Here is a 26,396-nt window from a genome sequence, read left to right as displayed (position 1 = left end):
AGGTCTTCTCAAATATACAGATAAGAATACTATGAAAAAAATCACAAAACATTTGAAGGAAAATCATTATGAAAGGAAACAACAAATAATTTAAAGGAATAAAAATATTTTATGGGGGATATAAAAAGCTATCTCATAACGGGCTAAATTATAAATTCTGAAAATAAAAGATATACGGTCATTGGTACTGAAAAAAAAAAAGACTGATGGGTAGAATGATAGAATGAGTACACCTGAAAAGTGAATTAGAGAGCTGTCATAGCAATGGCTTCTCCTGCAATACAGCTAGGTGGGAATGGGCTGGGGGGCGGAGTGGGGAGAGGATTCACAGAGGAGAGACCCAGAACATCCAACATTCAACCAATGTGAATTTCTGAAAGGACTGATGGGATGAAACAGTCAAAAATAAAATGGAGTAAGGGATGTTCAAAACTGAAGAAATATAGACATTTTCTGTTTAAAATAGACCATTCAGTCTAAGCAGGATAAATAAAAAGGACAACCACCTGGAAATGCAAAAGAGAAAAGATAATTTGAAAAGTTTTAAAACGTAAAGAGGCAAAAGTAAAAATTTTAACTACAAAAGAATGCAAGTAAGATAATAGACTTCTCTTTGGTATTACAAGACAATAGAACAACTCTGAAAAATTCTAAAGGGGAAAAGAGTATGAAACTAAAAGTTTATGCTAATGAAAAACTTTCATATTAGAAGGAAAATGTTGATGTAATGGATAGTAGGAAAAAACATATATATATATAAAGAAGTTTTGAAAAATAGAAACTTTTTAAAAATTATGGCAAGAAAAGTCCAGACACACCAGTTAAGAATAATATAAATGAGATATGTGCTGCTATTTAATGAGAGTCAGAGATTTTTCAAATTTGGTAAAAATAAAATATATTTCTAAATACATCATATTTATAAAAGATTTATCTAAAGCAATATGATATAAAAATAATTGAAAAGAAAAATAATGGAAAAAATTGCTAACAAACAAAGAGAAAGCAGATGTAAAAATGTTAGTAGTAGACATAATAAAAATTAAGACAAAGTATGAAAAGGAAAAAGTGATTCTATATAGTGGTGAAAGGAACAATATAAAAATAATATATGCTCTAAACTTTACCTTAACAGAAAAAATATATAGAACAAAATGGAAAGAAATATAAGAGAAATTAATAAATGCACATAAAGATTTTAATATCTTGCTTATAAATGGACAGATCAAGTAAACTGAAAATAATTATAGCTATTTAGAATTCAATAGCACAGACAATTCTCAAAATTAGCTTTATAAATAATGAATATATAAAGAACTTTGTACCCAAGAGAAGAGTCATTAAAATTTACCAGAGTTTAGCTGTCAAAAGAAATCTCAGAAGGCAAAATACTCTGATTTCAAAGCAGTAAAATCATAGAGCCACTCATATTTATGAAGTGTTTATTATGGTTGCCAGATTTAGCAAATAAAGTTATGGTTGCCAGATTTCTTCTAAGCTATGGCTGCCAGATTTAACAAATACAAGATACCTAGTTAAAATAGAATTTAAGATATACAAGGAATAGTTTTTTATAGATTTTAGAAATCTCAGATAATTTTAGAGATAAACTTCCAAAACATTGGGGAAAAAATAGAGAAATCTTTCTGTGTCCTTCTAAGATAATTTTAAACTTTGATACCTAAACTAGACAAGCATGGCATAAAAAGTAAAACCATAGGCCAAATTTACTTTTAAGTATAGCTGCAAAACTTCTTTAAAAAGTTAATAGATTAAATATAGCAGTATATTAAAAGTTGTTTGATACCAGAAATGCAAGGTAAACACTATACAACAAACACTATAAACAAACAAACACTATAAAACACTATACAATGTTTTAATGCAATTTACTTTTTAAAGGACTAAACAGAAAAAACACAAAATAATTTTAATAAATGCAAAAAGTCCATTTATTAAAAATGACTATTTATTATATTTTTTATATGGCAAGTATGTAATACAAGAAGAAATTTTTCTCACTTGATGAGGCATACCTATCAAAACAACAGCAATAGAAAGTTTAGAAAGTGTAAAGAAAAAAGGGTGAGTCATAATTGAAAATGACAGAAAATTCCTAATACGTGAACCGTGAATTTCCAGATGTTTAAGCTGGTTTTAGAAAAGGCAGAGGAACCAGAAATCAAATTGCCAACATCCACTGGATCATTGAAAAAGCAAGAGAGTTCCAGAAAAACATCTAGTTCTGTTTTATTGACTATGCCAAAGCCTTTGACTGTGTGGATCATAATAAACTGTGGAAAATTCTGAAAGAGACAGGGATACCAGACCACCTGACCTGCCTCTTGAGAAACCTGTATGCAGATCAGGAAGCAACAGTTAGAACTGAACATGGAACAACAGACTGGTTCCAAATAGGAAAAGGAGTACCTCAAGGCTGTATATTGTCACCCTGCTTATTTAACCAACTTACATGCAGAGTACATCATGAGAAACGCTGGGCTGAAGGAAGCACAGGCTGGAATCAAGATTGCCAGGAGAAATATCACTAACCTCAGAAATGCAGGTGACACCACCCTTATGGCAGAAAGCGAAGAACTAAAGAGCCTCTTGATGAAAGTGAAAGAGGAGAGTGAAAAAGTTGGCTTAAAGCTCAACATTCAGAAAACTAAGATCATGGCATCTGGTCCCATCACTTCATGGGAAATAGATGGGGAAACAGTGGCTGACTTTATTTTTCTTGGCTCCAAAATCACTGCAGATGGTGACTGAAGCCATGAAATTAAAAGACACTTACTCCTTGGAAGGAAGGTTATGACCAACCTAGACAGCATACTAAAAAGCAGAGACATTACTTTGTCAACAAAGGTCTGTCTAGTCAAGCCTATGGTTTTTCCAGTAGTCATATATGGATGCGAGAGTTGGACTATAAAGCAAGCTGAGTGCCGAAGAATTGATGCTTTTGAACTGTGGTGTTGAAGAAGACTCTTGAGAGTCCCTTGGACTGCAAGGAGATCCAACCAGTCCATCCTAAAGGAAATCAGTCCTGGGTGTTCGTTGGAAGGACTGATGTTGAAGCTGAAATTCCAATATTTTGGCCATCTGATGCGAAGAGCTGACTCATTTGATAAGACCCTGATGTTGGGAAAGATTGAAGGCAGGAGGAGAAGGGGATGACAGAGGATGAGATGATTGGATGGCACCACCACCTCAGTGAAGATGAATTTGGGTAAACTCCAGGAGTTGGTGATGGACAGGGAGGCCTGGCGTGCTATGGTTCATGGGGTCACAAAGAGTCAGACACGACTGAGTGACTGAACTGAACTGATCTAGGAATAAAACCAATACAAATGTGCAATATCCATAATAAAAATATTACCATAAGATATAAAATAAGGTATAATTAGTTATAGGAACATATCCGATTCTAAATGGAAATAAAATTTACTAAAAGCAGTTATTCTTCACTAAATAGGTTACAAGATAAATGCAATAATTCAAAGCCTAAAAACATTTTTAAATGAAACTTGACAGTTTAGTTCTCAGAAAAGATACAAAAATTGCCAAAAAGACTTTTATCAAAAGAAGGAATTTACACTATCAAATTTTAAAATATGTTATAAAAATATAACAATTAGAATTGTATGACACTGATACCTTAATATACATATAGAAATGGAGGAGAACAGAATACATGGTTAAGGGACATTCCAAACTACTGAGAACAGGGCTGAACAAATGGAGATTAAAAAAAAATGATTAGATTCCTAACTTGGTGCCAAGACAAAAAGCAACATATATTTGAGGTAGATTGAAAATATAAATGTCTATTGAGTACAGACCTGTTGCCAACAGTTGATTGGGAGTTTGGGAGTACTAGATGCAAGTTATTATATTGTATATAGAGAATGGATAAACAATAAGTTCCTATCATATTGCACAAAGGACTATATTCAATATCCTATAATAAACCATAATGGAAAAGAAAATGAAAAAGAATTCATGCGTATAACTGAATCACTTTGCTGAATATCAGAAACTAACACAACATTGTAAATCAACTATATGTCATTAAAACACAATATATCTAAAATAAAGCTACAAAAGCATTCAAAAAATATATTGGCAATCTTGGAGTATAGAAGAACTTTGAAAGATATAAAGTAAAAAACCATAAAAGAAACTATCCATAAATTTGACATTAATATTTAAAACATGTGCATGAAAAAAAGAATAATACGCCTACCAATATTGTTCATTTTTACCATAAGGAAATTTAGAATTTTCAGAAGAAATGGCTCAAAACTAAGAAAGTTAAAGAACCATCAAATGTTCAAGGCCTACTCAGTAACTCAGTAATTGACTGCATGCTGGGAGTTTGACAGACTACCCCATTTAATCTCAAGGAATCCTCATCAAACCTCAAAGGATGTATTACTATCATCATGCTGCTGAAGAAGAAATCTGTCTTTAATCACGTATCAAGCAATTGGATGAAGTGGAATTCTAACCCAATGCATTCAGCGCCATCTTGACTCCCTGCTAATAAGAAAGTACAAGGAATTATACAGGAACTTACATGAGTGCTGAATAGCCTGTGAAAATAGTGAATCAATTAGGATTCGTAGATTAAGAAAAAAATAATTAAAATGCACTCAAAGTTAACAGTCATTTAGTGTATCATGTGGAGGAAACAAAGGATAAGAAGAAGGAAGCAGGAAACTCACTGAGAGGCTGTTGAGATGATTTAGTAAAACACTGAGAGTCTGGACCAGCCAGTCTTCCAAGCCATGAATCTGTAAAACGTTACAAAGTGCTAAATAACAGCACATTAGAGCCAGATTCAGCTGTAAAAAAAAAAATCATTTTAATCTCCTTCCAAAGTTTTAATGAGGTGGCTGGTGTGCTGACAGAACTGATATTGTTTGTAAAGAGTAGTGGTGGCTGGCTAAAAATATGACGGAATACTGTCTTTTGTGCATGCGTGTTAAGTCACTTCAGTTGTCCCTGACTCTTTGCGACCCCACGGACTGTAGTTCTGTCCATGGGATTCTCCAGGCAAAAATACTGGGGTGGGTTGCCATTGCCTCCTACAGGGGATCTTCCCAACCCAGGGATCAAATCGACATAGGTAGTAACTCGATGACTCTGGACAAGTTACTCAACCAATATGCCCAGTTTCCTCATGTATACAATGATTACACCTATTTTGTTGTCAGACAGATTAAATAAGTTAATAATTAAAGCATCTCTATGTGTTCATGTAAGAGCAATTCCTAGTATAAGAGCAATTTTTTCTTTTTATTTTCCATTATAGTTTATTGCAAGATTAAATATAGTTCTTTCTTGTTGTCATTTAGTCAGTAAGTTGTGTCCAACTCTTTTGTGACCCAGTGGACTGTAGCCTGTCAGGATCCTCTGTCCGTTAGATTTCCCAAGCAACAATACTGGAGTGAGTTGCTATCTCTTTCTTCAGGATCCTCCCCACCCAGGGATTGAACCCTTGTCTCCTGCATTGTAGGCAGATTCTATACCACTGAGCCCCTAGGTCATGTCAGTTGTCACTAATCCCCTTAAATTTGGGTTCTGGATATTAGGTTCAGTAATCTTGGGTCTTGCATCTTTCTGCACTGCTAAGTAAAGAAAATAAAGAAGGCTTATCAAGATGGCATCACCGACTGGATGAACATGGATTTGGGTAGACTCCAGGAGTTGGTGATGGACAGGGAGGCCTGGCGTGCTGCAATTCATGGAGTCGCAGAGAGTCGGACACGACTGAGCGACTGAACTGAACTATCAAGAGGGATCTCTGAGGAAAACTTGGGATCTTCAGAATGTTTACTGATTTGAAAACGACAGAGTCTACTTAAAGAAGACAAGATCCTTTTATTCAAGTTAGCGGATGAGCTTTTTTTAGTTGGCATGCTGGGGGCCAGGATGCCAGCTAAGATTTCAGCTTTTTTTTTTTTCCTACTAATAGGAATAATTCTGAAGTACTTCACATTGAACTTGAGTTAGAAGAGGTGAGTCTGGTGTCAAAACGGAGGGTCATGATTCCAAGGAACCAGAGCAGTTGAGAAAGCTGTTTATTGGTGGTCTGAGCTTTGAAACTACAGATGATAGCTTAAGAAAACATTTTGAGAAATGGGGCACACCTACAGATTGTGTGGTGATGAGAGACCCCCAAACAAAACGTTCCAGGGGCTTTGGTTTTGTGACTTACTCTTGTGTTGAAGAAGTGGATACAGCAATGTGTGCTCGACCACACAAGTTTGATGGGCGTGTAGTGGAACCAAAGAGAGCTGTTTCTAGAGAAGATTGTGTAAAGCCTGGTGCCCATCTAACAGTGAAGAAAATTTTTGTTGGTGGTATTAAAGAAGGTACAGAAGAATATAATCTGAGAGACTACTTTGAAAAGTATGGCAAGATTGAAACCATAGAAGTTATGGAAGACAGGCAGAGTGGGAAAAAGAGGATTTGCTTTTGTGACTTATGATGATCATGATACAGTTGATAAAATTGTTGCTCAGACGTACTACACTATTAATAGGCATAACTGTGAAGTGAAAAAGGCCCTTTATAAACAGATGAAATCTGCTGGATCACAAAGAGGTCGTGGAGGTGGATCTGGTGACTTTATGGGTCGTGGAGGAAACTTTAGAGGTGGTGGAGGTAACTTTGGCCGTGGTGGAAACTTTGGTGGAAGAGGAGGCTATGGTGGTGGAGGTGGTGGCAGCAGAGGGAGTTATGGAGGAGGTGATGGTGGATATAATGTATTGGGAGGTGATGGTGACAACTATGGTGGTGGTCCTGGTTATAGTAGTAGAGGAGGTTACGGTGGTGGTGGACCAGGATATGGAACCAAGGTGGTGGATATGGTCGTGGTGGTGAAGGATATGATGGTTACAATGAAGGAGGAAATTTTGGAGGTAACTATGGTGGTGGTGGAAACTATAATGATTTTGGAAATTATAGTGGACAACAGCAATCAAATTATGGACCCATGAAAGGGGGTAGTTTTGGTGGAAGAAGCTCAAGCAGTCCGTATGGTGGTGGTTATGGTTCTGGTGGTGGAAGTGGTGGATATGGTAGCAGAAGGTTCTAAAAACTCAGAAGAAAAGGGCTACAGTTCTTAGCAGGAGAGAGACCGAGGAGTTGTCAGGAAAGCTGCAGGTTACTTTAAGACAGTTGTCCCAAATGCATTAGACGAACTGTAAATATCTGCCACAGAAGGAATGATGATCCATAGTCAGAAAAGTTACTGCAGCTTAAACAGGAAACCATTCTTGTTCAGGACCGTCAGCCACAGTTTGCAAAAAGTGCAGCTATTGATTAACGCAATGTAGTGTCAATTAGATGTACATTCCTGAGGTCTTTTATCTGTTGTAGCTTTGTCTTATTCTTTTTCTTTTCATTACATCAGGTATATTGCCCTGTAAATTGTGGTAGTGGTACCAAGAATAAAAAATTAAGGAATTTTTAACTTTTCAATATTTGTGTAGTTCACTTTTTCTACATTTTATTACAGAAACTTTAACAAATGCAGTTTTGAAGGTGTTTCCTTGTGAGTTAACAAGTAAAGAAGATCATTGTTAATTACTATTTTGTATGAATTTCGCTAAAGTTAACTGTAAAGAAACACCTGCTGACCTGCAGTTTAAGGGGAATCTATTCCATCTCCAAAACCTAATCCATTTCCAAACCATGAAATGAATGGCTCTGACATATGGAGAGAAGAGATACTTTTATGTTTGCAATGTGTGTTTAAGATAACAGAATTGAGTATTTAAATTAGCATATTTGTGAATTTAATAGCATTAAGATTTACCTTCAAATGAAAAATCTCAAAATTAAAAAAAAAGATGAAGTACTTCAGTTTAGTTGCTCAGTCGTGTCTGACTCTTTGCGACCCCATGGACTGCAGCACACCAGGCTTCCCTGTCCATCACCAACTCCTGGAGCTTGCTCAAACTCATATTCATCAAGTTGGTGATGACATCCAACCATCCTATCCTCTGTCATCCCCTTCTCCTCCTGCCTTTAATCTTTCCTATCATCAGGGTCTTTTCCAAGGAGTCAGTTCTTCCCATCAGGTGGCCAAAGTATTAGAGCTTCAGCTTTAGCATCAGTCCTTCCAATGAATATTCAGGACTGATTGCCTTTAGGATTGACTGGTTTGATCTCCTTGCAGTCCAAGGGACTCTCAAGAGTCTTATTCAATACCACAGTTCAAAAGCATCAGTTCTTCGGCGTTCAGTTTTCTTTATAGTCCAACTCACATTCATACATGACTACTGGAAAAATCATAGATTTGACTAGATGGACCTTTGTCAACAAAGTAATGTCTCTGCTTTTTAGTATGCTGTCTAGGTTGCTCAAAGCTTTTCTTCCAAGGAGCAAGCATCTTTTAATTTCATGGCTGCAGTCACCATCTGCAGTGATTTTGGAGCCCCCCAAAAAATAAAGTCTCTCACTATTTCCATTGTTTCCCCATCTATTTGCCATGAAGTGGTGGGACCAGATGCCATGATGTTAGTTATCTGAATGCTGAGTTTTAAGCAAGCTTTTTCACTCTCCTCTTTCACTTTCATCAAAAGCCTCCTGAGTTCTTCCTCGCTTTCTGCCATAAGGGTGGTGTCATCTGCATCTCTGAGGTTATTGATATTTCTCTTGGAAATCTTGATTCCAGCTTATGCTTCATCCAGCCTGGCATTTTGCATGATGTACACTGCATAGAAGTTAAATAAGCAGGGTGACAATATACAGCCTTGACGTACTCCTTTCCCAATTTGGAATCAGCTCGTTGTTCCATATACGGTTCTAAATGCTGCTCTTGACCTGCATACAGATTTCTCAGGGGGCAAGTAAGGTGGTCTGGTATTCCCATCTCCTGAAGAATTTTCCCCAGTTTGTTGTGATCTACACAGTCAAAGGCTTTGGTGTCATCAATAAAGTAGAAGTTGATTTTTTCTGGTATTCTCTTGCTTATTTGATGATCCGACAGATGTTGGCAATATGACCTCTGGTTCCTCTGCCTTTTCTAAATCTGAAGTAGTTAAAATATTTTAAATAATATCAGTCCCTACTCTGTGTCAATCTATTACATTAACACTACCACAAAGTCCTTCAATCCACTAGGTCCTTTCAAAGTCCTGTAGTGGTTTAAGAACGCTGGTGAGCTTTGCAATGAATATGGCCATTCAGATTATAGGATTTGGAATGCCTAGAGTAAGGTCCTGGCCCCCAGCATGCCAACTAAAATATGAAACTTTGCCTAGTAATCTCTCCCCCATATACCCAGTTTATGTGACCTGATGTCTGCCTCAATTTTTGCTTGCTTTCATTCTGTAAAAAAACGACACCACCCATCTGGCTTGAGTCTGATATGTGCATGGCTCTTTCCAGACTCTTAGGAAGCTTAGTTCTGCCTCTGGAGCCATGGGCAGCAGATGGATTGACTTTAACATGAACCAACAGCCTAGAATCTAAGTACTGCTGGTCCCAAACTGTTTACATGTTTGCTGAGCTCCCATGGCTGATGAGACCTAGAATGATAGTCCAACTCTTTGAAAAGAAACATGCCTCACAATGTGAACAACCCCCCATCAATAAATTAGGGAGAAATAAAAATCATTGCCTGAATTAAACAAAAAGGGGAAATTAAAATGTTACTCTGATTATTATGTTATATAATATTACCAAATCGGAAAAATGTTTATTTTGATGGATGGTTAAAAAATTTTTTTTCAATTTGTATCATTTGTTATGGCCAATAAAATTCTTAGCTGTTTCCACTTTAGACATTTGAGCTAAAATGTTAATGTTTGGGGGTAAATATTATTTTGGTCATATGAAGACTGCTGCCTTGTATAAGTTGAAACAGTATTCCACTGGAAAAAAAATTGGAAGCAAAAGTAAAGCAATGTGCCAATATATTAGTGAGATTTCAGCCATCTAAAAAAAATGAGGAAAGAATGACTCTACACTTTTTTCCTCCTATAAAATAACCTATAAACTAGAGATTCTTTTGTTCTACTTTTTGAAAATACAGTCTAGTGCCTTGAGTGGCTTCTTTCTCAACACACAATTGATTCTTGGAATGACATTCACTTTGAGTGTGGACAGCTGTGCCTTTGGGACAGAAGCAGTTGTTTCACCTTTTTCGTTTTGTACAACAGCTATGGTAGGAGAACTATTTTCTCCCCAAATTACCACTTAAGAGACCTAGAAAGCTAAACAATGTCATTTTGTATGTTTATAAAAGACAAAACAGTCTTTCTACTCTAAACCACATAGAGGAAAAAGGCAATTGAACTAATGGTATCTTTTTCACAGGGAATATACCACAAGTCATTAAAAATAGAGATGTAGAATATTTAAGGATACAGTTAAAATGGTGGCACATTGAAATTTTTAAAAAGGATAAAGATTTTTTCACACTGCAAAAAACTTAATGAAAATTTTTAAGAAGACTATAGATATAAAAAGTTTTTCAATGTGTTTTTCTTATCTCATTCGTTTTTGAGAAGACTTAGCATAAAAGATGGAACAAAACGTGCCTCACATGACTGGTGAATGCTGGAACAGATAGTTTATGCATTTGTTACTAAGTAACTTTTTCTCTTGGCTCTAATAATAAATCACCATTGTTCTTTACTGTTTGATTTGTAATTCTAATAAGCCAAGATGGTGTATTTATCCAGCTGTAGATAAAAATTCAGTCATATAACTTCAGTGAACCAATTGTGAACTACGTAAACATCATAAATGGAAAAAAATCATAAACTAAGGCTCAGTTAAGTATAATTTAAGTATAAATATATACCCAGTGTTGTACATATATTTCTTCCTTTGTCTTCCTCCAGATTCGCAGGTGGATTTAGTGATTATGAAATGAATATGACTAAAAAAGACTTAAATCAGCAAGTATACTGCAATTAAATATATTTATAAGCAATAAATTTCTACAGTGCTCTGATGAGAATGTGTACCATTTTCCTTCAAACTAACCTTCCATTAAACATATAATTTGATAGTACTGTATTTGCTAACCTACATATAGTAAAGCATTGTTATTTTTATTGCTTATTAATATTTTATCAAATTTCTTGCTTAGAATGTTTTGTCATTGCCTTCAAGTTGGAATTCTAATCTATACACTACACTTTTTTCAAATTGTCCCCTATCACTTTTATTAACACTTTATCAGTATTCCAAATGCTCAAAAACTTCCAAACTTATCCTTTTTAAACCTGAAATTTGTTGAGAATTCCCTAGTAGTCCAGTGGTTAGGACTCAGCGCTTTCACTGCCAAGGGCCCAAGTTCAATTCCTGGTCAGGGAACTAAGATCCCACATGCTGCATAGCCCTTCCGAATTAAAAAAAAAAAAAAAAGCCCTAAAATTTGTTTACCTATGTACTTGAGGGGGAAAAGGGGCTATTATTGTGTTGGCCAATTAACCAAAATTTTTTACATAATTTACAAATATTATTTATAAGGATTTAATTAGAATGTTCACCTTCCTATAATTAAAGAGTATAATCTCAAACTGTTATAGCTTTCTTTCAAATTATTTTCAGAGGACTGTTATATTGTTAAATATAAATTACTATGAGAAAAATAATGGATTAAACTTTAACCTAAAGATATGAGGTGTTAAAAAGTAACAATACCATCCATAAAAGAATGTACTATAAATTTCCTAAAAATTTTTCCTATTGCGTTTCTAATTCAACCTGAAAAAAATCAATTTGCACACAATTTTTAGAAGTTCAGCTATTCGATGATGTATCATAAATATGTATTTTTCTCATATCTTGCTCACAAAATGAGCAAGAGTCATTATATCCCCTTTATGCATAAGAGAAAATGGAAATCCAATGAGGTCATGCCTCTGCCTCATCATTTAGATACAAAATAGCTTCACTGTCCATGTTTCCCAGTTAACTGATATTTTCACTTCAAAGAAACTCATATTCACAGTTTCATACCTGAAATAATCATAGTCTAGAAGAAAGCTTAAATGGAAATGACCTTTAATATTGGTATTATGCTTCCAATGATCACCATTATTAGGTGCATATCATTTTCAGAGGGACATGTGAATAGTTTACAGGCTGGCAAATATTTGTTGTTAAAAGAAAATTACTTTAAACCTATAAACAAAGTATTTACATTTTGCTCAATGCTCTTCTTCTATCTCTAGATTATTTTTAATAATAAAACTTAAAGTATATAACTGTACATAATTTGTGGCAATGTAAACATCTCTTGATATATGAATCAACTAGAAAAGGTTATGTTTGTGCCTGGTAGGCTAAACCTTTCATTTTTAAACAAAAAGAAAAAAAGGCAAGTTTGAGTCAATTTTGAGGAGACATGTGAAGGAAAATATTTGCAGAGGCTAAGTGGGTATCCATACGTGAGTGTGCTGGTTGAATGTAAGGTAACTGGAACATAAAGTGGACATATAAGAAATAATGAATGCATATCCCACTTAAAAGATTTAAACACTAAAATTTCTGTGATAGTCATTGACCCTTGCTTAGGTGGGATTCAGAAAACACAAGTCACTTTGGAGCATTTATTCTTTGTTTTCAGAGTCTTTGGACCAGCCCCTGTTATTTTACAAATGCCAGTTTATACATACTACTCCTGGGAAAGAATATAAAGCATCTATTTTTTGCTTTGATGAAGGCTGCTGCTCCTCATAACCCCCTTGAAATTGAGAACATCACAGGGAGAAAGAAGAAAAGTTTCCTAGCAATAGAGAAAGCTACTAGAAAGACAAGGATTTCAATCTAGTTTATGCTCTGTTCTCAGGATTAGAGAGTTTCTGACTGGGGTCATTGGTAGAAAACACTGCAAATGACTGCAAAGAATCTTGCCATGCTTATAACAGAGAATCTTAAGAGAAGGACTGCCTCATCATTAGGTGCTCAGCAAGTGTTCTGCACACAAATGTGATTGGCAAATCTATAACCTGGGTACAAATCAGATAGCATGACTGAATGGAAAAGAGTAATCCTTGCTGGGTGCAAAGGAGCCGATTACAATAGCAGCACACGGTACTGAAAACAGAGGCAAAGGCATTCATAAATCAGAGACCTATAAGGAACTGATCAGAATGTCCCACTGCTCACCATGCTTGAAAACAGCTCCAGCAACTGTGCATTTTACTAAGTGAACCCCAGGAATCTTGGACAAGTGACCCAATGATATCCTAGAGGGAGCTTCTGGTCTTCTGCCTTCCATGGCTAAGATAGAGAGTTCATTTCAGTCGCTTAGTTGTGTCCTACTCTTTGTGACCCATGGACTGCAGCATGCCAGGCTTCCCTGTCCATCACCAACTCCCGGAGCTTGCTCAAACTCATATCCATAGAGTCAGTGATGCCATCCAACCATCTTATCCTCTGTCTTCCCTTTCTCCTCCTGCCTTTAATCTTTCCCAGCATCAGGGTCTTTTCCAAGGAGTCACTTCTTCCCATCAGGTGGCCAAAGTATTGGAGTTTCAGCTTCAGCATCAGTCCTTCCAATGAATATTCAGGACTGATTTCCTTTAGGATGGACTGGTTGGATCTCCTTGCAGTCCAAGGGACTCTCAAGAGTCTTCTCCAACAACACAGTTCAAAAGCATCAATTTTTCTGTGCTCAGCTTTCTTTATGGTCTAACTCTCACATTCATACACGACTACTGGAAAAACCATAGCTGTGTCTAGACAGACCTTTGTCGGCAAAGTAATGTCTCTGCTTTTCAATATACCGTCTAGGTTTGTCATAGCTTTCTTCCAAGGAGCAAACTTCTTTTAATTTTGTGGCTGCAATCACCATCTGCAGTGATTTTGGAACCCAAGAAAATAAAGTCCGTCACGGTTTCCATCATTTCCTCATCTATTTGCCATGAAATGATGGGACAAGATGCCATGATCTAGTTTTTTGAATGTTGAGTTTTAAGCCAGCTTTTTCACTCTCTTCTTTCACTTTCATCAAGAGGCTCTTTAGTTCCTCTTTGCTTCCTGCCATAAGGGTGATGTCATCTGCATATTTGAGGTTATTGATATTTCTCCTGGAAATCTTGATTCCAGCTTGTGCTTCATCCAGCCCAGCATTTCTCATGATGTACTCCGCATAGAAGTTAAATAAGCAAGGTGACAACACCCAGCCTTGACGTACTCCTTTCCCAATTTGGAACCAGTCCATTGTTCCATATCTGGTTCTAACTGTTGTTTCTTGACCTTCATACAGATTTCTCAGGAGGCAGATAAGGTGGTCTGGTATTCCCTTCACTTTAAGAATTTTCCACAGTTTGTTGTGATCCACACAGTCAAGGGCTTTGGCGTAGTCAGTAAAGTAGAAGTAGATGTATTTCTGGAATTCTCTTGCTTTTTCTATGATCCAACAGATGTTGACAATTTGATCTCTGGGCCTCCGCCTTTTCCAAATCCACCTTGAACATCTGGAAGTTCTTGGTTCATGTACTGTTGAAGCCTAATTTGGAGAATTTTGAGCATTACTTTGCTAGCATGTGAGATGAGTGCAACTGTATGCTAGTTTGATCATTCATTGGCATTGCCTTTCTTTGGGATTGGAATGAAAACTGACCTTTTCCAGTTCTGGGGCCACTGCTGAAGATAGAGGAGAAGTCAAGTAATTAACTAAGAAAAACAGGAAAGCTATCATATTTGTACTCTTGGCTGGAAAAGTGGATCTTTCTGGTTATATCTGGTTTATTAAGAAATCAAAGATTTATGCATACATTGTTCAGGTAGAGAATTCAAATTCAAATTCTTATTTAGAGCTTGTAGTTATATGGTACCCTTTTGAAATAAAACCACACGTATTCAAAAAAGTATAGACATTTACCTTTAGAATATTTTAGCTCTCTTTAATAAATAAAATCTGGTAATGAAGATATGATTTCACATTTGCATTACATATCATTTTACTTATGTTTTCATTTCAGCTTCACTGCACCACTGTGACTTAGGCCACATTCCAAAATTACAGTTTTGGAATTCAAGACCAGAGGATAGATTAAGTCTTTTGGATCAAATCACTATGCATACTATAGCAGAGAACCTCAAATAAATAACCAAGTACATTAAAGAATATTAAGATCAAAAGTATAAAGGTAGTTGATATTTCTCTTTGCCCACCCAGTGTCCATTTCAGCTACCTACATCTTTGTGTTTGGGGAACAGAAAAGAGAAAGAGAAAGATGGCACTGATACTTGCCAGAAAGGAGATCCCCTGATTCTTCTGCCCTACCTTTCCCAAAGTGTGGTCAAAGGGCTCTTGCAAAAGAGTGACATGGGTCTTGTTAACAACAGAGAGCCCCAGGTTCACCTCTAGAACCTAGGCCTGAGATCTCTCAGGTGACCTATGGTGATCTTCATTTTTAATGCCTTCTCTTGTGCTTAGTCTGCATATTAATGTGTGTTGGGACCACTGCCTGCTCCCTGCAAGAAGTGCCTCCCTTATATAAGTCCTAGTGTTAAAGCTATTTGGGGACTTCCTTGGTGGTCCAAGGGTTAAGACTCCATACTTTCACTGCAGGGGACACAGGTTTGATCCCTAGTTGGGAAACTAAGATACTGCATACTGCACAGGCCAAAAAAAAAAAAAAAAGCTATTTGATTAACAGCTTTCAATATCACATAATTTGTTTAGAAAGCTTTAATGATGAAAGAAATCAAAGAGGACACAAACAGATGGAGAAATATACCGTGTTCATGGATTGGAAGAATTAATATAGTGAAAATGAGTATTCTACCCAAAGCAATCTACAGATTCAATGCAATCCCTATCAAGCTACCAATGGTATTTTTCACAGAACTAGAACAAATCATCTCACAATTTGTATGGAAATATAAGAAACCTCGAATAGCCAAAGCAATCTTGAGGAAGAAGAATGGAACTGGAGGAATCAACCTGCCTGACTTCAGACTCTACTACAAAGCCACAGTCATCAAGACAGTATGGTACTGGCACAAAGATAGAAATATAGATCAATGGAACAAAATAGAAAGCCCAGAGATAAACCCACGCACATATGGACACCTTATCTTCGACAAAGGAGGCCAGAATATACAATGGAGAAAAGACAATCTCTTTAACAAGTGGTGCTGGGAAAACTGGTCAACCACTTGTAAAAGAATGAAACTAGAACACTTCCTAACACCGTACACAAAAATAAACTCAAAATGGATTAAAGATCTAAACGTAAGACCAGAAACAATAAAACTCCTAGAGGAAAACATAGGCAAAACACTCTCCGACATAAATCACAGCAGGATCCTCCATGACCCACCTCCCAGAATATTGGAAATAAAAGCAAAAATAAACAAATGGGACCTAATTAAAATTAAAAGCTTTTGCACAACAAAGGAAACTATAAACAAGGTGAAAAGACAGCCTTCAGAATGGGAGAAAATAATAGCAAATGAAGCAACAGACAAACAATTAATCTCAAAAATATACAAGCAACTTCTGCAGCTGAATTCCCGAAAAATAAATGACCCAATCAAAAAATGGGCCAAAGAACTAAACAGACATTTCTCCAAAGAAGACATACAGATGGCTAACAAACACATGAAAAGATGCTCAACATCACTCATTATTAGAGAAATGCAAATCAAAACCACAATGAGGTATCATTTCACACCAGTCAGAATGGCTGCTATCCAAAAGTCTACAAGCAATAAATGCTGGAGAGGGTGTGGAGAAAAGGGAACCCTCTTACACTGTTGGTGGGAATACAAACTAGTACAGCCACTATGGAGAACAGTGTGGAGATTCCTTAAAAAACTGGGAATAGAACTGCCATATGACCCAGCAATCCCACTGCTGGGCATATACACCGAGGAAACCAGAATTGAAAGAGACGCGTGTACCCCAATGTTCATCGCAGCACTGTTTACAATAGCCAGGACATGGAAGCAACCTAGATGTCCATCAGCAGATGAATGGATAAGGAAGCTGTGGTACATATACACAATGGAATATTACTCAGCCATTAAAAAAAATACATTTGAACCGGTTCTACTGAGATGGATGAAACTGGAGCCCATTATACAGAGTGAAGTAAGCCAGAAAGAAAAACAACAATACAGTATACTAATGCATATATATGGAATCTGAAAGATGGTAACGATAACCCTATATGCGGGACAGAATGAGAGACACAGATGCATGGAACAATTTTATGGACTCTGAGGGAGAAGGTGAGGGTGGGCCGTTCTGGGAGAATGGCATTGAGACATGTGTATTGTCATATGTGAAACAGAGCACCATTCCATGTTCGATGCATGTGACAAGGGCTCGGGGCCGGGGCAGTGGGATGATCCAGAGGGATGGGAGGGGGAGGGAGGTGGGTGGGGGGTTCGGGAAGGGGAACACATGTAAACCCATGGCTGATTCTTGTCAATGTATGGCAAAAACTATTACAATATTGTAAAGTAATTAGCCCCCAAGTAAAATAAATAAATTTATAAAAAAAAAAAAATAAATAAAATAAAAAAAAAAAAAAAAGAAAGCTTTAATGAATGGGTCTCTATTTAAGTCATTATGAATTCCAGAAAATTACTCTTTGCATTTTTTTAAATCTCCTATAGCTAATTTACCAGAAATGAATCAGCTTATGAATTGGCTTTTGAAATAAATACTGTACTGTGTGCTATGCTTAGGTTCTCAGTCGTGTCTGACTCTTTGTGACCTCATGGACTGTAGCCTGCCAGGCTTCTCTGTCCACGGGGATTTTCCAGGCAAGAATACTAGAGTGGGTTGCTGTGCCCTCCACCAGGGGATCTTCCCAACCCAGGGATCGAACCCAGGTCTCCCGCATTGCAAGCAGACCCTGGTATCTCTAATCTTTTTTCAAGAGATCTCTAGTCTTTCCCATTCTATTGTTTTCCTCTATTTCTTTGTATTGATCCCTGAGGAAGGCTTTCTTATCTCTCCCTGCTATTCTTTGGAACTCTGCATTCAGATGGATATATCTTTCCTTTCCTCCTTTGCCTTTCACTTCTCTTCCTTTCACAGCTATTTGTAAGGCCTCCTCAGACAACCTTTTGCCTTTTTCATTTCTTTTCCTTGGGGATAGTCTTGATCACTGCCTCCTGTACAATGTCATGAACCTCCGTCCCATAGTTCTTCAGGCATTCTGTCTGTCAGATCTAATCCCTTGAATCTATTTGTCATTTCCACTGTATGATCATAAGGGTGATGTCCGTGTGTCGAGTCATCTCTCGTGTTGTTGAAAGAGGGTGTTTGCACATCCACAGCTGGACATTGTTTTTGCTTTGGCTCCATCTCTTCATTATTTCTGGAGTTATTTCTCCAGAATTCCAAGTTAACACCTGGCATTAGATCTAAACTATTTTGCTTCAATTATTAGAACTATCCTAAGCTATGCCAGGATAAGATTCCCTTCTTTGTTCTGACGTGAACCCTTCTTATAGATAACAAATTCAGTTTGCCTGGTTCTATGCAACATGCTATTAAGAATTTTATTTTAATTTCATTACAATTAGGGACTAACAAAGGGAAAATTTGACATATGTCTAGTTTTAATATTTTCAACCACAACCATAGCAAATGTTTACCTTATTATTTTCTTCAATAACATTTTATGTTTCTTTCATATACTTATACATCTTTTGTGAAGTTTATTTCTGTGTACTTGTAATTTTTGAGTGGTATCAGTTTTCTCTAAGATTTCATTGTTAATTATGGCTGATGTACAGATTTATTTTTATGTGCTGATTTTTTTATATTTGAGGATCCTTTTATACTCTTTTTAGTTCCAACATTTGTCTGCATATTTTCTTGGACTTGATGTATATTCCATCACTTACAAATGAAAATCACTTTGCTTCCTCCCTCCCTGTCATTATTCTATTTACAAAAAATTTTTCTACTTTTAATGCATCAGTCAGATTCTTCAGTAAAACAGTGAAAATAGGCTGATAGCATATATTCTTCTCTTAACTTCAACCAAAATGTTTCTAAATGTTTGTCACTAAGTATTTGTAGGGGAGGTTGGTAGTAGTCCTTTATCACCTTAAGATCTCTTCTATCCTTAGCTTGTAAAGAGTTTATATTTAACATATAGTACCTTTTACCAATTTCTTCATTGAAACTATTGAGATGTTCTCTTTAACCCTTTAGTCTGTTAATATGATATTTTGCTGTATTATTTTTTCTAATGTTAAATTGTCTTTCTACTTCTAATATAAACTCTTTAGTCATCATGCCTTATTTTTTAATACTGGTAAATTTTATATGGTAATGATTTATTGCCTTTTCATAGACAGATTAACATTAGAAAAAATAACAGAGCAATAATCATAGTAATCCAAGTCTATGCCCCAACCACTAATGCCAAAGAAGCTGAAGTTGAACAGTTCTATAAAGCCCTACAAGACCTTCTAGAACTAACACCAAAAAGAGATATCCTTTTCATCATAGGGGACTGGAATGCAAAACTAGGAAGTCAAGAGATACCTGGAGTAACAGGCAAGTTTGGTCTTGGAGTACAGAATGAAGCAGGGCAAAGGTTAACAAGAGTTTTGCCAAGAGAACACATTCGTCATAGCAAACACCCTCTTCCAACCACACAAGAGATGACTCTACACATGAATATCACCAGATGGTCAATATAAAATCAGGTTGGTTATATTTTTTGCAGCTGAAGATGGAGAAGCTCTCTACAGTCAGCAAAAGTAGACCAGGAGTTGACTGTGGCTCAGATCATGAACACCTTATGGCAAAATTCAAAATTAAATTGAAGAAAGTAGGGAAAACCACTAGGCCATTCAGGTATGACCTAAATCAAATCACTTAACGATTGTACAGTTCATTTCAATTCAGTTCAGTTCAGTCGCTCAGTTGTGTCCCACTCTTTGCGACCCCATGAGCTGCAGCACGCCAGGCCTCCCTGTCCATAACCACCTCCTGGAGCCCACCCAAACTCATGTCCATTGAGCCCATGATGCCATCCAACCCCCTCATCCTCTGTTGTCCCCTTCTCCTCCTGCCCTCAATCTTACCCAGCATCAGGGTCTTTTCAAGTGAATCAGCTCTTCGCACCAGGTGGCCAAAGTGTTGGAGTTTCAGCTTCAACATCAGACCTTCCAATGAACACCCAGGACTGATTTCCTTTAGGATGGACTGGTTGGATCTCCTTGCAGTCCAAGGGACTCTCAAGAGTCTTCTCCAACACCACAGTTCAAAAGCACCAATTCTTCAGCACTCAGCTTTCTTTATAGTCCAACTCTCACATCCATACATGACTACCAGAAAAACCATAGCCTTGACTAGATGGACTTTTGTTGGCAAAGCAATGTCTCTGCTTTTTAATATGCTGTCTAGGTTGATCATAACCTTCCTTCCAAGTAGTAAGCCTCTTTTAATTTCATGGCTGCAGTAACCATCTGCAGTGATTTTGGAGCCCAAAAAAATAAAGTCTGACACTGTTTCCACTGTTTCCCCATCTATTTGCCATGAAGTGCACTGTGTATATAGTGTACGCCATTGTACAGTGGAAGTGACAAATAGATTCAAGGGATTAGATTTGATAGAGAGTGCCCGAAGAAGTATGGGCAGAGGCTCATGACGTTGTACAGGAGGCAGTGATCAAGACTATCCCCAAGAAAAAGAAATGCAAAAAGGCAAAATGGTTGTGTGAGGAGGCCTTACAAATATCTGAGAAAAGAAAAGCGAAAGGCAAAAGAGAAAAAGAAAGATATACTCATTTGAATGCAGAGTTCCAAAGAATGGCAAGGAGAGATAACAAAGCCTTCTTTAGTGATTAATGCAAAGAGATAGAAGAAAACAATAGAATAGGAAAGACTAGAGATCTCTTCAAGAAAATTAGAGGTATCAAGGGAAAATTTCATGCAAAGATGGGTACAATAAAGGACAGAAATAATATGGACCTAACAGAAGCACAACATATTAAGAAGTCATGGCAAGAATACATGGAAGAACTATACAAAAAGGATCTCAATGACCCAGATAACCATGATAGTGTAATCACTCATCTAGAGGCAGACCTCCTGGAGTCCAAAGTCAAGTGGGTCTTAGGAAGCAGCAGTATGAACAAAGCTAGCAGAGGTGATGGAATTCCATTTGAGCTATTTAAAATCCTAAAATATGATGCTGTGAATGTGCTACACTCAGTATGCCAGCAAATTTGGAAAACTCAGCAGTGGCCACAGGACTGGAAAAGGTCGTTTTCATTCCAATCCCAAAGAAAGGCAATACCAAAGATTGCTGAAACTATCGTATATCTGCACTCATCTCACATGCTAGCAAAGTAATGCTCAAAATTCTCCAGGCCAGGCTTCAACAGTATGTGAACTGTGAACTTCCAGATGTTCAAGCTGGATTTAGAAAAGGCAAAGGAACTAAGATCAAATTGCCAACATCTGTTGGACCATGAAAAAAGCAAGAGAGGTCCAGAAAAACATCTATCTCTGCTATATTGACTATGCCAAAGCCTTTGACTGTGTGGATCAAAAGAAACTGTAGAATGTTCTTAAAGAGATGGGAATACCAGACACCTTACCTGCCTCCTAAAAAATATGTATGAAGGTCAGGAAGCAACAGTTAGAACTGGACATGGAACAACAGACTGGTTCCAAATTGGAAAAGGAGTACATCAACACTGTGTATTGTTACCCTGCTTATTTAACTTCAATGCAGAGTACATCATGAGAAACGCCAGGCTGAATGAAGCACAAGCTGGAATCAAGATTGCCGGGAGAAATATCAATAACCTCAGATATGCAGATGACACCACCCTTATGGCAGAAAACGAAGAACCTCTTGATGAAAGTGAAAGAGGAGAATGAAAAAGCTTCCTTAAAACTCAACATTCAGTACATGAAGATCATGGCATCTGGTCTCATCACTTCATGGCAAATAGATGGGGACACGATGGAAACCATGACTGATTTTATTTTGGGGGGCTCCAAAATCACTGAAGATGGTGACTACAGCCATGAAATTAAAAGAATTTTGTTCCTTGGAAGAAAAGCCACAACCAACCTAGGCAGTATATTAAAAAACAGAGACATTACTTTGCCAACAAAAGTCGTCTAGTAAAAGCTATGGTTTTTCCAGTAGTCATGAATGGATATGAGAGTTGGACTATAAAGAAAGCTGAGCTCTGAAGAAATGATATTTTTGAACTGTGGTTTTGGAGAAGACTCTTGAGAGTCCCTTGGACTGCAAGGAGATCCAACCAGTCCATCCTAAAGGAAATCAGTCATTGGAAGGACTGATACTGAAGCTGAAACTCCAATACTTTGGCCACCTGATGCGAAGAACTGACTCCTTAGAAAAGACCCTGATGCTGGGAAAGACTGAAGGCACGAGAGGAGGACTACAGAGGAAGAGACATTTGGATGACATCAGTGACTCAGTGGACATGCGTTTGAGTGAGCTCCGGGAGTTGGTGATGGACAGGGAAGCCTGGTGTGCTATGTGGTCTCAAAGAGTCAGACAGGACTAAGCAACTGAACCAACTAACTAACTAATGATTTATTTATGATATTTACATCAATATCCATATTGCATAGCCTTTCTTATTGGTCTTCCAACTCTTCTGTGTCTTCCTTATAGTGTATTTGCCATACATCTGCTCTTGATCCTTCTAAACCAGCTCATGTGACTGAAACCAAACTCCTTAACAGAGCTCACAAAACACTTTGTAAGCCCTTCCCACAACCTCTCAGGCCAAATCTCCTGTCCTGTTTTCATTTCTCACCTCTCTGCTTGCTATTCCTTGAATCAATCTCATATACCCTTGCCTCTGAGCATTTGCCTTCACTGTTCTCTCTGCCTGGGGTGCCCTCTCCCACACTTCTGCTTGGTCACTCTCTAATTTTTTTAGGGCTGCTCAAATGTTACCTCATGAATGAAACCATCACTAATAATACTATATAGAATAACAGCTCCTTTGCTCTTCATTTCCTCCACTTAATTTTTCTTCATAACACCTGCCATTACATGACATAGTTTATATTTATCCTTGTATGTTTATTTGTGGTTGATTTTCTGACAACTAAAATGTGAGTTTCATGAGAACAAGAATTGTATTTATTTTGTTCTTCCTTTTTTGTATCCCCATATGTAAACATGCCTGGACCATGGTAGGTGCTCAAGAAAATTGGAGATACAGTTTTATTAGGTATCTACCTGTGTTACCTGCATGAAGAAATAGTTCATTCATTCATTCAGTAAATAATTGCTCACTTACAATGTGATGAGGCTTGTGCCAGACAATAGAGTGTCCATGCGTAAGCTTCCGGTTTCTGCAAGTCACTGAGCCCATGCTCACTAGAAGGGCAGCTACTCAGTTACTAGCCTCTGTCAAGGCAAACAGTGCTTCTGAGCATTGTTTTCAGACAAGGCAGTCATTTCATAATCCTGGCTTTGTCCTAGTATTTCAGCTCTAACTCTCTGATTCCAAAGAGACTTCAAGCAGGACTCTTTTTCCACTCAGGCATAAGACCAATAATTCACCCTCATTTCCCCCTTTGCCCAATCCTTCCACCACAGCCTATGCTTTGTTTTGTTTTTATATCACCTAGCATTTTGCTTCAGTTCCTGCTCACTCTGACTTGAGGTTCTTTATCTCTGGCACATGGGGATTTCTATTAACAGTAGGTTATTTATTCAAAACGTTTGTTAGCTTTTAACTAATTAGTCCGCTTATTGGTGAAAAGACACACAGCCTTTTGTATTGGCTAAAATTTTGTTGTGGAACTGAAATTTTCTTAAATGTCTGAGAAACTGCTTACAACTCTGGATATTATGAGTGGTGAATAATCGTGTAGATTCATTTCTGTGGCAATGTGCCCTGAGTACTCTAGTGAAAAATGAAAATGCTAGTTCTTTCTATATTGATTTTTCACTTCATTGCCCCTAAAAATATGATTTTAAATGCCCTATTCTAAATCTTCCATAACTATTCCATGATTTTTTTTTGAATCATTGGTATTTCATAGCCTTATGAGTATAAATTATCATTTCAGAGACTCCATGTCATATTCATTATATCACACTGGAGTCTTAGGCTTGGGTTGTTTTACTGCATCTCATGGTGCCACTAAAATATTCTCCAAAAAGTTCTCACCAAAGATACCTTAGTGTGCTGCTGCTGCTAAGTTGCTTCAGTCGTGTCCGACTCTGTGCAACTGGCAGCCCGCTAGGCTCCTCTGTCCCTGGGATTCTCCAGGCAAGAATACTGGAGTGGGTTGCCATTTCCTTCTCCATTACCTTAGTATAGAATCTTTTAATATGAGCAAAGCTGAAAATAGAGAAGGTGGAGATGCACAGCAGAGCCCCAAATCAGAGAAAGAATGTATTTATAATGGAGTGATTTTTACAAAACTCAATAAGAATTGACTAGAGGGATTGTCTCTCTGTTTCTGCCAGGCCAATTCCACAGTGCCACTGTAAGAAATCCTTTCCTGAAGAGCCTACATCTCCCCATTTCATTAAACAGTTGGCCAAATGTACTCAACATTTTTAGATTAATTTAGCCATCTTTCTTTGAAAGAGAATTCTCTCCCAAAGTTTCTTATTATTATTTCTTTTCCTTTTTTAGTTTTTCTTTTTTAGATTTTTTAATGGCCTTATATCAAGAATAATAACTATGAGGGGAAATGTCCAGGCATTTTTTCCAAACAGCACACTTCTTTGTACACAATGCTAAAATTGGCATGTTTAGATTTAACAATCACTCACATGGCTATGTCTACCTAATGTCAAAGTAATAAGTTAAACAAACAAGTTCCCCCCTAAAACTAATTCATGTTAATTTAAAAAATATTTGAAATTATCTTTGTCATTTGGTATATGCAAAAACTGCCTAAGTGATTCAGCTTATTAGAAGGTCTCAAGGTGGTCTACACTACTCCTTACCATTTGTATGGAGGATATGTCAGAGTATTCTCTTAGCTTCAGAAGTAAAATCATGATTTGAAATACTAATGATTACTCATAATAGATAGTAGCAATCCAGAGCAAAAAAAATGCATTTGGGCATTCTTTGTTCAAGTTTAGTAAGAGACAGGATCAAGTACTAGTTCAAAACTCAAACTCCAGTGCCAGGCTCTCTTGGGTTCAGTCCACTTACTAGCTGTGTGACCTTGAGGGACTTACTACATCAGTGAAAAATTTCCTTTTGATTATAATGGCGTAAGATTGTTATAGGACAAAATAATTATAGCTATATATAAAATGCTTAAAACAGGGCCTGGCATATGCAAGTACAGTATAACTGTGAGCTTACTCACTCTTTCTCTCTTACCCGCAAATTATGGTCAGAAAAATTATGTTTCTCACAACAGTTCTACATATATACATAAACATAGCCATGAGATCACATTTATTTGTTTTTAATAAATTTATTTATTTTAGTTGGGGTAATTACTTTACAATATTGTAGTGGTTTTTGCCATACATTGACATGAATCAGCCATGGGTTTACATGTGTTCCCCATCCTGAACACATTTATCTTATCTTTACTCACAGTTCCTTAGGAAGTGAATATCCTTAGGAAGTGAATATCTTTAGATTTAAGTTGTATTAATCTAATAAAAGCCGACTCATTGGAAAAGTCCCTGATGCTGGGAAAGATTGAGGGCAGAAGAAGAGGACATCAGAGGATGAGATGGCTGGATGGCAAACTTGGGGCAAAATCCTGGGAGATAGGGACAGGGAGGCCTGGTATGCTGCATTCCATGGGGTCACAAAGAGTCAGACATGACTGGATGACTGAAAAACAGCAGTAAAAGACCAGATTGGATTCAGGCTTGTCTAGTATTGCTTTTTCTAGATTAGAGTATCAATAATCCAAACTTAAAGTTGTTATAAGAGTAAATTATTGCTACTATATATATGTATACATATACATATATTTAGTGGCACATATATAGGGCTTCCCTGGTGGCTCACATGGTAAAGAATCTGCCTGCAATGCAGGAGACTTCAGTTCAACCCTTGGGTAACAAAGATTCCCTGGAGAATGAAATAGTTACCCACTCCAGTATTCTTGCCTGGAAAACTCCATGGACAGAGGAGCCTGGCCGGATACACTCCATGGGCTCACAAAGAGTCAGATGTGACCAAGCGACTAACACACATGTACATATTAGTCATAGAAAAGAATGAAATTTTGCCGTTTGTACCAATATTGATGGACCTGAAGGGTATTATGCTTAGTGAAAAAAGTTAGATAAATTTAAATACTGTATGTTATCACTAATATGTAGAATCTAAAAAATGAACAAGTAGATGTAACAAAAAATAAACAAATTTACAGATATGGTGAACAAATTCATGGTTACCAGTGGGGATAGGGAAGTGGGAAGAGGTCAGATA

The 26,396-nt window shown here is 37.1% G+C and overlaps 1 pseudogene; it reads left to right on the top strand.

The window, feature by feature from the left end:
• Positions 1 to 7,140, top strand: part of LOC145540443 (heterogeneous nuclear ribonucleoprotein A3 pseudogene) — a 96,270-nt pseudogene extending 89,130 nt beyond the window's left edge.
• Positions 7,141 to 26,396: the final 19,256 nt, after the last annotated feature.

Source organism: Giraffa tippelskirchi, chromosome 3 (genome assembly GCF_054371585.1).
Source record: "Giraffa tippelskirchi isolate mGirTip1 chromosome 3, T2T-mGirTip1v1.2.pri, whole genome shotgun sequence".
In the NCBI taxonomy this organism is placed as follows: domain Eukaryota; kingdom Metazoa; phylum Chordata; class Mammalia; order Artiodactyla; family Giraffidae; genus Giraffa; species Giraffa tippelskirchi.
Note: the sequence above shows the minus strand (reverse complement) of the source record. Positions and strands in the feature narration are given on the sequence as shown.